Source organism: Pongo pygmaeus, chromosome 1 (assembly GCF_028885625.2).
Source record: "Pongo pygmaeus isolate AG05252 chromosome 1, NHGRI_mPonPyg2-v2.0_pri, whole genome shotgun sequence".
NCBI lineage: Eukaryota > Metazoa > Chordata > Mammalia > Primates > Hominidae > Pongo > Pongo pygmaeus.
The window spans coordinates 151,154,848-151,168,472 of record NC_072373.2 but is presented as its reverse complement, the minus strand read 5'-3'; the positions used below and the strand labels follow the sequence as shown (position 1 = coordinate 151,168,472).

Sequence of the window (13,625 nt, the reverse complement as noted above, 5' to 3'; positions counted from 1 at the left end):
TTGACATCCTTATAAAAGGAGGGAAATTTGGACACAGAGACACAGAAGAGAAGGCTTTGTGAAGACAGGGGCAGAGATTGAAAGATGTAACTGCAAACCAAAGAATGACAAGGATAGCTGGCAACCACAAAAGCAAGAGGAGGCAAGGAAGGAATCTTCCCTAGACGTTTTCACGTTTTTGAAGCAGCATGGTTCTGCTGACACCTTGATTTTAGACTTTTAGACTCCAGAGCTGTGAAAGAATAAATTTCTGATATTTTAAGCCACTAATTTGGTCATAATTTTTTATGGCAGCCCTAGAAAACTGATAGACTCAAACTGGAGAATATAGGATAAGTAAGTATCAGTTAGAGAGAAAAAGAAGAAGAAAGGAAACTAAAGGAATAAAACATTTTGGACAAAAGTGCAGGCAGAAAAGTGACTGGGATATTCTGAAGATTGTAAGCCTAATTGGGGAGCACAGAGAGAAATCATAGGAGAATCATAAAAACAAGTCAGGTTTGAAAAATGGCTTGAATCTTTACTCTTCATTTTATTCAAACCAGGCTTAATTTCTTTTTAAAGGGTGAGTTGTGTAGCATCTAATTCATATACTGGCTATTGCTCACATATAGTAATTACTAAAAGTTGAAGATTTATTCCAAATGTTTTATAAATATTAATTAGCTCGATGCTTTATAGAAGCTCTAGGAGGTAGGTATTATTATCTTTAACTGATGAGAAAAATAGAGCAGACGGAGCTCAGGCATCATATCTAAGAGTTTTTTCTTTGTGGCATCAGATCGCTTTTTACTTTACCATAGATACCTTCCTGGCAGGTTGAGAGGGAATCTCAAGTTCTGTCGAGAATTTTAATCTCTAGCATTTGACCTGATTTATTGTTGGGAAGACAGAAGAGCAGAGCAGTAAGGGAAGAACTTTGAGCTTCTCCTGGAGACCAACAACTTTGAGATACGAAAGAACGAAGAAGGTTGAGTTATCAAAAGTTTGTGTAGGCCAGGCAGGTAATGTAAAAGTTTGATTCCATCAGGAGTCAGACAATAGAAGCTGGTGTTGTATAGCTTGTGGTACCAGTAAGTACACACTCACTTAAAAAAATTAAAATTTAAAAAACTTTAAAAGCATATTTAAGACACTTTGTTCAGATTTAGCATTTGGCCAGGCACTTGTCTAATGCCCCTAAAGCACAGCATATGGAGGTGGGAGAAAGAGAGAATAATTGCTGAAATATGACAATAAAGTAAGATAAATTGTGAATGGTCTTCTATAAAATGCTGAAGAGTTAATACTTTATTAACATGTATGTATTTAATTTGCCTATTTTATATAAATAAATATATGATGCAACTCTATATGGCTACATATACTCAGAAAGTAGATATGTATGTCTATGTATGCATAAAATAGAAATTAGTTTCTTAAAATTAACTGAGAGTGGCTCACAAACTGAACATAAGCAAAGTAGTTCAACCATATTAGGTTGATTCAATCATTCAGTTACTCAAATATTTATGGAGTTTCCAAGTTCCCAAAAGTGAATATGTCTATACTGGGAAATAAGTAAAAATTAATCAAAAAGTCAGGATCTGTACCCTGCTGTCAGAGTTCACATTCTAAAGGCAAGTTAACACAGAAGCATATAATTGAGTTTTTATTAAAATAAAAGTTTTCATTTTTATCTTTAAATTTGACTCCCTTCATGGCATACTGGGAGAAGTTTATATTAAACTTTAAAAGAAATTGGCTCTCAGATCAGTTATTGGTAATATAGAGGACGATGAGGATTGTATCCCTTGTGGGCTATAGCTGCAAAAATGATATGCAAAAATATAGAGAAAAAGAACTCATGAGGTCTGAGGTATTGGTTGGAGTCCAAGAAAATGAACCACTTTATATCACCTAACTGACTGTTTGTAAAAATAGATTAACTTGCCAATATGTTGCTTAACTCTAAAATATTGTTACTAGTCTTGGGTAATACATTAATAGGTAGAAAAAAGCAAAAGTTGATATTAATTTTTGTGTCTCTTCCTGCTGTATGGTTTTGAGCGCTTGACCTCTTTGCTTTCTTATCAAGAATTTGAAAAGAAAAATACTTCCTTATCTATCTCCCTATCTTCTGGGCTGGATATATGATATGGACAAATTCCCTAATGGTCCAACTCAAATCTTGTTCGGTAAAATACCACTTATCTGAAAGTAACCTCTCTCTTCCCTCAAGATTGTGGAGATAGGCAAGAAATTATCTTTGTGAAGTAATATATAAATATGAATTATTTAAATTGCCTTAAACTTTCCAGTGTCCAACTTCATAATAATTAATCTTCAAGGAGAAAGTTTCTCTGGATGGGTATAATATAGAAAAATAAAAGTCTGCTTCTTGGGCACTCTTATTTCTAATGTTCAAATCAATTCACCAGTTATACTACCTAATCCCTGTAACTAACTCTATAATTTTGGTAGATTGTAAAATAACTATTTAGATTAAGATGTCCCTTGAAAAATTCTTTAAAATACAATTATATTGGAGATATATTTTAAAATGTTATTAAAGTATTTTAATAAGGAAAAATATTTGGTATTATATGAGAAAAAATTCTTCCTGGTTCACCTCTGATACACTGAGTTAAGCATGGCAAGAACACAGGCATACACACAGCTCCTGACTTTAAGGTATCCACAGCTACTGGAGAAGATGTACCAACACCCAAATTATTAGACTGTACTGTGTGTCAAAAATAAACGAGGTATTTAGTAGTACAGTGACAACTGGAAGAAAATGGCTTCCTTAGGTCATTTGCAAGATAAAAAGGTGAAGATTATTGACAGAGAAGTATTAGAAAAGGAAGTGATGTTTGGAGTCAGGTAATGAAGTATAAGCAAGAGTTTAGACAAACAAAAGGGGTCCCCACAATCCAATCAGGCAAAGGAAAAAGTTTACCTAAATGCCTGGAGGCCTGCAGGAACAGCATAATTTAGAGGAGGATTGCACTGTCAGACACTGGGCACAAGGATAGCGGCTTCAGGGCAAGAATCTGTGCAGGTAGGCATGGCTGAAACCGAGAAAACACCGGCCAAGAATTTGGAATTATATCCAGTGGGTAAAGGACGTCCATCAACTGATTTTATGTAGTGGATAAATAGGATCGGATTTGAGTTTCAAAACACGTTTTCAAGTATAAAGAAAACTAAGGCCCAGGTAGCTCTGGTAGAACACTACAAGACTTGAGGAACTAACCAAAGCAGAATCAAGGAGAAAGAAGTAGGGAATATTTCAGAAATATTTAGGTGTTACAAGTCAGTGATTTGGAGAAGATAAAGAAAAGAGGGTAGGATTAAACAGGTGATGGCTACTTGCAAATTTTTATATCATATTTTGCTTTTCTGTATTTTAAATTTTTCGTAATAAAATAATACTTAAAATATCAGTGGGGCTTGGAGATTGAATGGATATTTGAGTTGGCTGAAGAGAGGGGAGCAGCAAAAATGAAATCCAGGTTCCGACTTGGAGGGATCTGGTGGGTAAATTGATCCACTTACCAGGACAGGGAGAAGCAGAGGAGGAGCATTCTTGCAGGGTAAGATGGGGAGTCACTTTTGGACATAAAAAGTTGATGTGCCTTAATTAACTGAGGACATTTCAGAAGGCGTATCAATAGTTCCATAGTCAGCCATATAGTCATGAATTGTCTCTTCATGGGGGAAAGCTCATGACTCCCTTCTTCTCTTCCAGGGCATGTGTCAGATTCAAGAGCATGGTATTTCTCAGCTCCTGAGAAAAGGGGCAAGCCTGCTGTTTTTCTTTGCACTTCATCTCTAAATGGACACCTTTGCTCTCCTTCTAACTCACCAGGCTCCATCTCAGCTTACAGAGCATGGGTATGGGCATTATTGCATTCTTGATTTGCCTCCCCACCCTCCGTTTTTTGTTGTCCTTTGTATCTTCTTCCTTGAGTTTGCTTCTTCTTACCAATCAAGTGATAAAGTCCAGAGGATTGAGGGTAGGATGTGAAGGTAGAGAAAAATGACAAAGGAAGCCTCTCCACATATTTTTGCTTTCAGCATTACCAGAAAACGCCTTTGGGGTTCCACATGGTTCAGCCTAACTTGCCAGTAAACTACACGGGGGGTTAAAATAATAAACAGATGCATATGTCTAAAATATATTTTCAAAATATTTGTTGGCATTTTGTTTCTGTTGTTGATGTTTAGCTACTCATTTAGTTGTTTTGGAGTTATATCAACAAGTAGATTAGCAAGATTTATACCCAATAGTTTGAAAGAATTATTTCAGGGAAAACACGTATTTCAAGCATTCTGTTAAGTGGTACATTTTATTTTACTTAATTGTTGCAACAATGCAATGATTGATATTGTCTTCATTTTACTTCAGAGGAAACTAAAGCTCAGATGGGTTAAATCATGCTAGCGTAGAGAGAGAATCTGGTAGACACAGTTTTTATGCTTAAGACTGTCTGACTCCAAAGACCAAGTTATTTTTTAGCGTTGAAGAGTGAAGTGTACTTTATCATAAAGTGTACTTCTTAATAAGACATAAAGAGTGAGCATATAATTCTCCAAATTCAAGAGTGATATTGAGTCCCCTAGTAATGAAACATTTTTGACCACAAACCATATGATTATGTTACCTTCTTTGTATAATAGGACAGAAGTTTATTTGCTTTATAACACACTGGTATTCCAGAATCTTAACAAGATGTTAGTTTATATTTCACTTTTTAATCTATTGACCAAAGATGGAGAAAAATAAAAAAAAAATCATCTCTTTCTTTTTTTATCACTTGAGATATTATTGGCCAGGCTCAAATTGATTATAACAACTTGAAATCTATGGAACTTTAACAGCAGCATCACTCCTGTACACATTTTCCCTCTGGATGTGATTGCCAGTGTTGCTCCATAAATTTGAACACTAAAATGACTATAACCATTGTGTGATTCCTTGTGAAACAGGCCCTCTGTGTCAAAGGTGGAGTAATATAGAAAGATTTTTTTTTTTTTCCTCTTTTTTCCCAATACAGCTGCTGGGCTCGTTTGTTTTCAACAGCACTGGGAATTCTCTTTCCATATCAGTACTATAAGGAACTTTAAAAGATCATCATTATCGTTCTCAATTATGGACTTTCTGTGGTTTGTATTTATTTTGTGAATACCAAGGTAAAAATACAGGTAAAGAGATAAGGAGGAAGAAAAGATCACCAGAAAGGAAAGAAAAAAAAGAACTACAATGAATCTAGAATGGATTCAATCAGTCAAGAAAAGTAATAGACTTATAAAGCCCATAGTGTAAACTCACATTTCCTTGACCATGAACTCAAGTTCAATTTATTAAAGGAAATGTAAAATTCATCAAATGAAAGTGTTACAATTATAAAGGTAAATAAAGCAGAGTTATACAATAATAAAATGTTTGTGTTGGGTATTTATTATTATTTTCAATATCTTCATTGGGAATGAATTTTTAAAGTGTTTGAAACTACAGGCTCATTTCAAAATTTTTTTGAAGGAAAAATGTCCCTTTGACTATGAGTCAGACTTTGAAAAGTATGTATAAGCCAGGAAAAAAAACAAACAATACTTGTACAGAATGGTCTCTGTTTCTGTTTATACTTACTTATTTTCTGAGGGAAATGTAGCACTTAAGAAAATGTTCCCATTTAAATTGTTATCATTTTTTGGTCCTCTTTGTCAGAACTATTAATATACACATATTAGAAAAACAAACAAAATGAAGTATCAGTAGAGAAGGTAAATGAAATGAAACAATCTTATGTTTGTACATATTGGAAACCACTTATCTTGCCCATTGGAGATATGGAAAATTCAGACACATTTTTTTCAAACTATCAAAGACTCTAAAACTTTGTCATTCCATTGTATCTATCAATCAATGGTACAGTAAAGATGAGTAATGCTCTTATAGTATCTCTGAGACTTACATGATGGCTATGAAGTTGTTTTTGAGGAGCTAGTTTTATTGAATTTTGTTTCTAATCATTGAAGTAATGCATATTCAATGGGGAAAATTAAATCATTGGTAGAAAAATCTTACAAGCTGTCAGTTGCAAAAAAACCCGCTGCTAGTTCACAAAGGAAAAACTATTAGAATAGTATCAGATTCTTGCTAAAATCACTGAAAGACGATAGAGTAACACGTATGTCACTGAGATAAAATGAGTGCGTCTTTATAATTCTTTAACCTGCTAAAGAAACCGTTCTCTGAACAGGATGAAAGACATTTATAGAAATACATGGATTCAGAGAGTAGATCAATCATGCACTGTGTGTGAAGAAAATATTCAAGACAGTATTCTAACCAAATACCAATGAATTCAGGAGACAGAATTTATATAGGGGAAGATTAGATGGAGAGGTAAAAATGGTGGACAATAAGCTCTGCAATACATAAATTCAAATAGATGATGACTGTGTGATCATGAACACATAACACAAGTGCTAATTAGGACTCTCATAGGATACATGTTGAAAGGAGAAACTAATAAATAGTCTGCACTGGCCAGGCGAGGTTGCTCAGGCCTGTAATCCCAGCACATTGGGAGGCCAAGACAGGCAATCATCTGAGGTCAGGAGTTTGAAACTAGCCTGGCCAACATGGTGAAACCCCGTCTCTACTAAAAATACAAAATTAGCTGGGCATGGTGGCACATGCCTGTAATCCCAGCTACTTGGGAGGCTGAGGCAGGAGAATCCCTTGAACCTGGGAGGTGGAGGTTGCAGTGAGTCAAGGTCACGCCATTGCACTCCAGCCTGGGCAACAAGAGCAAAACTCCATTTCAGAAAATAAATAAATAGATAAATAATAAGTAAATAAATAGTCTGCACCTAGTAGGGTTCATATTACATTAGTTAGGGTGAGAGTAGAGCACAGCGGGCAAGTAAAACACACTGGAAAAGAGAAGACTCGTTATCTAATTTTAGTAAAGGACAAAAATGTGGAATTTATTATAAGTATCTGGAATGAGAAATGTACTGAAAATTCACAATTGAATTTAAAAAACAGGGAATAAAGAGATAAAGTAAGCCTACAAAATCTAATATAAGAGAAAAAACAAAACTCTGAGTAAAAACAAATTAGATATCATTAAATAATTTTGATGGAATAAGAATAGCAATCAAGTATATCAACTGTTACACTAAATGAGGAAGACATGCATTTCCCCATAAGAGACAGCATGTCAGATTAGGCTGCAAACAAAATCCAATTATATTTTGTTAACAATAAGCATATTTAAATTTTAAATGGAAACAACCTTGAAAATTTCAACAAAGAAAATAGGGATGGCACATAATATTAAAGTAGAATTTAAGATTAAAGTTGTTAAAAGACATAGAAGCACATTATACCACTAAAAGTTCAGTTTATTAAAAAATTGTAGTTAGAAATATAGAACTTAAACACAACATTTTAGCTTAAAAGCTATAAAGAAACAAATTACATGACATTCAAAGGGAACTAGACAAACGTGCAATAATAGCTAAATATTTTAATTTTCCTTTTTATGAATCTGATACACCCAACTTACTAAAAAATTTGTGCCTATGTCAATAGATATCAAAAATGTAATTAATAAAATTCATCAGATAGGAGAAAAGTTTTTTCAATGTAGTAATGGCTACTTAACAAAAACAACATAAATATTATTCTAAATCATGAAACTTTGATCAGCATGGCCAAACTAATCTTCAGGAAATGTGTAGATATTTAGTAATGTGTGAGATGTGCATATTTCTCAATTTCTTTGCATTCAATTTCAGTTTGATAGACAAAATGTAAGATCTCATTTCTATAATCATGTTGAGATTATATATTGAAATATTACTGAGTACAGAACCCTCTTGTATATTTACATGACTTTTTTTTGTGTTCTTGCTTTTGTTATCTGGCTCTTCATATCTTTTGCTTGGGCATTATTAATTTTCTTGTAGATTTGCAAGAGCCTTTTAACAATTATCAGCTATTGCCTCTCACTGATACGACATAAATGTTAAACTGAAAATTGTTTTTAACTTTATTTGTGGCACAGTTTGTTTTATTTCCTTGTTTGCTTCCCAAGCTACAGAGATCTTTTTGCAATCATGTCTTGCATTCTTTTCCTTTCTTGTTTATGACCTTGTATCCCATTTATAAACCATTCACACTCCTAACATTATAAAAATGTTTAATAATACTTTTGTATTGCCTTTGTTTTTTTTCTACAATAAAATCTCTAAAATAATATGCAGTTTACTTCAGTGTAAAATGTGAAGTTGAAATCTAACTATTTTCCTAAAATGAGTAAGTTTTTTCATCATTATTTTTGCGTATTCATTTTTTTCCTGATGTAAAATGTTATTTTTTTATATTCAAAATACACTAATTTACTTAGAACAGTTTCTGAAGTCTCTCTTATGTTGATGAGTTTTTCCACACCCTCATCACTGTCAGACAGGTTTACTTATGAATGAGACCTTGTTTCCTTGATTTTAAGATGCCATAAATTTTAAGACACATCATCAATGCAATAAAACATTTTGGAAAAAACCTATCTAATCTATACTTACTAAAAGTGTATGCATTTATTTACATACATACATTGTACTTTCTTTACTATGTAATAATGATTGACTCTAGTCTTTTTCCAGATTATATTCTAATATGACTTCGAATTACCTTTGGTATCCAACAGCATATAGCATCAGGATGATACGCTCCTTCCATAATTTGTGATTATAACCTTGACCTCCATATTTATTGCATTTAGGAATGACATTAGGTATTAGTTATTAGTTATTGCATTTAGATATTGCTGAAACACAAAAATTAGCAGGACTTTGTCTTCATTTTTTTAATATAAACTAGGATATCACTTCTTTCTCCTTTGCTTCTTGGTATAGCACTGTAAACTTACATAACTTTCCCAGCATTCAGTTTAAGCTCTGTCAGATACATGTCCCATACCTAGATGATATCCCTTCTGGAAACCTACATTGGTTATGTCAACTGCACCTAGCCTTGCACATTTTATTAGTCGTTCATAGAGATTTGACTCTGATTACATCTAAGCAAGAAATGGCAACAAACACATAGTTTACTCCTCTATGAGTCAACAAGTTAATCTTGCTATCATACTGATTACTATGTGAAAAACAGTATTTGTCTAGTGTTCAAGTCTATGTTAGCTTTTAATTTTTGGTAAGGCAAGAGCCTAACACTCATTTTGCAAATCTCTCAATCTGTTCATTTTCTTCCCCATTTTTAAAATCTATTTTGCAAAACCAGGTTGCTCAAATACTTTGTCACAATAAATAATATAATGTAATATTGTTGACAACAGAGAATTGAATTAGATATCAATATCATAAAATTAAAATTACCTAATGTTTGAGAAAACAACAATAAAGAAATAAAAACCCTTGTAAATAATGAGACAAAGAAGAAAAAGAAGTCAAAATGGAAGCATTGTGTCCTTCAGAAAACAGAAATGAGTACAGGCATACCTTGTCTTACTAAGCCTCACTTTATGCGCTTTGCAGACATTGCAATTTCATGGTTTGTTTCAGCTCTGTGTCAATCAAGTCCATTGGCATCATTTTTCCAAAAGCACGTGCTCACTTCATGTCTGTGTCATATTTTGGCAATTCTCACAATACTTCAGACTTTTTCATGATCACTATACTAGTTATTGTAATATGTGATTAGTGTTCTTTGATATTATGATTGTAATTGTTTTGGGGTGCCATGAACCACAGCCATATAAGACGGCAAACTTAATTGATAAATGTTGCGTGTTCTGACTGCTGAACATACCGGCTGTTTCTCAGTCTCTCCATCGCTCAGCCCTCCTTATTTTCTGAGACACAACAATACCAAAATTAGGCCAGTTGATAACCCTACAATGGTTTCTAAGTAAGTGCTCAAGTGAAAGGAAGAGTTGCATTTATGTCACTTTAAATCAAAAGCTAGAGATAATTAAGCATAGTGAGGAAAGGCATGTCAAAAGCTGAGACAACCCAAACCCTAGGCCTCTTGCACCAAACAGCCAAGTTGTGAATGCAGAGGAAAAGCTCTTGAAGGAAATTAAAAGTGCCACTCCAGGGAACATACAAATGCTAAGAAAGCGAAATAGCCTTATTGTTGATATGGTGAAAGTTTTAGTTGTCTACATAGAAGATCAAACCAGTCACAACATTTCCTTAAGACAAAGTCTAATCCAGAATAAGACTGTAACTCCCGTCAATTCTTTAACGGCTGAAGGAGGTGAGGAAGTTGCGGAAGAAAATTTGAAAGCTAGCAGAGGTCGGTTCATGAGGTTTAAGGAAAGAAGCTGTCTCCATAATATAAAAGTGCAAGAAGAGGCAGGAGGTGCTGATGCAGAAGTTGCAGCAAGTTATCCAGAAATCTGGCTAAGATAATTGTTAAAAGTGGCTACAGGAAACAATAGATTTTCAGTGTAGATGAAACAGCCTTCTATTGGAAGAAGATGCCCTATAAGACTTTCATAGCTAGAGAGGAGAAGTCAATGCCTGGCTCCAAAGCTTCAAAGCACAGGCTGATGCTCTTGTTAGGGACTGATGTAGCTGTTGATTTTAAGTTGATGCCAGTGCTCATTTACCATTCCAAATATCCTGGAACCTTTAGAAGTATGCTAAATCTACTCTGCTTGTGCTCTATAAAGAAACAATGCTTGTATGACAGCACATCCGTTTACAGCATGGTTTACCAAATACGTTAAGCCCATTGTTAAAAAAATAAAACAGTGGGCCTACTTCTCAGAAAACAAGATTCCTTTCAAAATATTACTGCTCATTGTCAGTCCATCTGATCATCCAAGAGCTCTGATGAAGATGTCCCAGAAAATGAAGGTTGTTTTCATCCCTGCAAATAACATCCATTCTGCAGCTCAGGAATCAAGGACTAATTTTCACTTTTAAGTTCTATTATTTAAGAAATACACTTTTATAAGGTTGTAGCTGCCATAGATAATGATTCCTCTGATGGATCTGGACAAGTAAATTGAAATTCTGGAAATGATTCACCATTCTAGATGTCATTAAGAACATTTGTGAATCATGGGAGGAGGTGAAGATATCAACATTAACAGTAGTTTGAAAGAAGTTGATTCCAGCCCTCATAGATGACTTGGAGGGGTTCAAGACTTCAGTGGAGGAAGTAACTGCAGGTGTGGTGGAAATATCAAGAGAACTAGAAGTGCAGCCTGAGATGTGACTGAATTGCTGCAATCTCATGATAGAACTTTAATGGATGAGAAGTTGCTTCTTATGGATAAGCAAAGAAAGTTACTTTTTTTCCTGAGATGAAATCTATTTCTGGTGAAAATGCTGTGAACACTGTTGAAATGACAAAAAAGGATTTCGAATATTTCATAAACTTAGTTGATGAAGCAACAGCAGGGTTTGAGAGGACGGACTCCAGTTTTAAAAGATATTCCATGGGTAAAATGCTATCAAATAGCATTGCATGCTACAGGGAAATCTTTTTTGACAGAAAGAGTCAATCCAAGTGGAAAATTTCATTGTCTTGTTTTAAGAAATTGTCACAGTTACCACAATCTTTGGCAACCACCACCCTGATCCATCAGCAGCCAACATCAAGGCAAGACCTTCCACCAGCAACATGTTTATGACTTGCTGAAGGTTCAGATAATTGGTGGCATTTTTCAGCAATAAAGTATTTTAAATTAAAGTACATACATCGTTTTCTTTAGGCATAATGCTACTACACACTACTGTATAATGTAATGTAAACATAACTTAAGTGCACTGGGAAACTAAAAATATTGTGTGGCTTACTTTATTGTGATACTCGCTTTATGGCACTAGTCAGAACCAAATTTACAATATCTCTGAGGTATGCCTTTATGTAATTCATAGAAGAAAACAGAAATAGCTCATTGCTCTACATAAATATTTATCTTTTCTAATAATCAAAGAAACTAAAATTAAAATAGAAAATGAAAGCCCAATTATCAGCTATAAAATTGGCAAAGTATATTTAGAAATTACAATCAGTTTTTTAAGCAGTGATTAATAAGTAGGCAAATTGGTTATGACACCATCACACACTCAATACCACCATTTGCCAGGCCAATAGTTTTTAAACCAGACTCAGTCATTGGGCTGAAATAGCAAAAACACATTCATATCATCCTTAACATCTTCAGTTAGTCGTGTCTCCAGTCTGACCTGTGTGTGTGTGTTTACCTCCTAGGCAAAATGTCAGAACATTGCATGGACTGGTGGACTGCCTGATCTCATAATCTTGTTTTCTTTTTTAATAGCAAGCACCTTATAGAAGTAATGAAATTCAATTTGTGTTTCCTTGTATTTTATTGGTCTGGACTCATTTATCTTAACATTTTACTTTCTTAAAACTGTCAATAAAAGTATATTGAACCAGAGTCAGTATAATCAGAGCATTCACATATCCTGCTCTCTCAAGGATACACACTTTTACATCAAGATCACCAAAGGTGGCCATATATTTTCCCATGAACCTTCTTGATAGATATTAATTCTAAGGTTCAGAGATCTGTCAAAAGTTATAAACAAGAATATTCACAGAAGTAATGTAATATAAAGAATATGTCAAAGCCTAAATGCCCAATACAAATATTTTGAATAAGCTAAAAGTGTACAGCCATTCAAAATAACATTTTGAAGAATACTCATTAACAGTAGATAATATCTGCAGTTTAAGAAGTGAAACACCCCAAAAAACACAAAGATGAATCCCATCCCTTATTGCTTATTGATGAGTTAAAGTATCTCTGGCATCTTTTAAGAAAAATGCTTACATAGAGGCATATCATTGTATTAAGTATTTTACAGAAATAAAAGTGTGGCTTTAAAAAATCTGTTTATATCATGGTTTTTCTAAAATTATTAAATTATGCAAAAACTAATCTGATTTTAAAACCATACCTGTATACATGGCACTTTATGATTTTATATATGTTTGTAAATATCTAGTATCTAAAATTATCACACAAACGATAAACATTTAAATTAGATTTCTGATAACAATAGGCCTTTAGAATATACCATAAATTTGACAATGAATCTGATTTGTGGATCTTGAAACAATAATTATAGCCCCGACACTCTTATTGAGTGACTTAACATAATTATCCTGTGTCTCAGATCATATACATGACAAAGCTAACTGTGAGTAAGACATGGAGTTACGAGGAAATTGGATATATTGTTTTAACTCTTCCACTTTACTGTGTGCTTCTTAATGTTTTGCAATTTTTTTTTTTAAAGTAACCTTGCAATGGACTGCTGCTTGTATTTTCCCACCCCCAAATTTGTATGTTGAAATCCTAACCACCAAGGTGATGGTATTAGGAATTAGGAACTTTTCCAGGTGAATGGAATTAGTGCCCTTACAAAAGAGGCTCCAGAGAACTCATTTACCCCTTCCACCCTGCAAGGATACAGCAAGAAGACACCAAAAAGCAGGTCCTCACCAGACAATGAATCTGCAGTGCTTTGATCGTAGACTTTACAGCTTCTGCAACTGTGAGCAATGAATTTTTGTTGTTTACAAGATATCCAGGTATGGTATTTTTGTTATAGCAGTC

At 34.0% G+C, this 13,625-nt stretch overlaps 1 protein-coding gene across 1 annotated transcript in view; it reads right to left on the bottom strand.

Moving 5' to 3' along the window:
- ADGRL4 (adhesion G protein-coupled receptor L4) overlaps positions 1–13,625 on the bottom strand; it is a 124,197-nt gene that overhangs the window by 59,234 nt on the left and 51,338 nt on the right. The window lies entirely within an intron of this gene.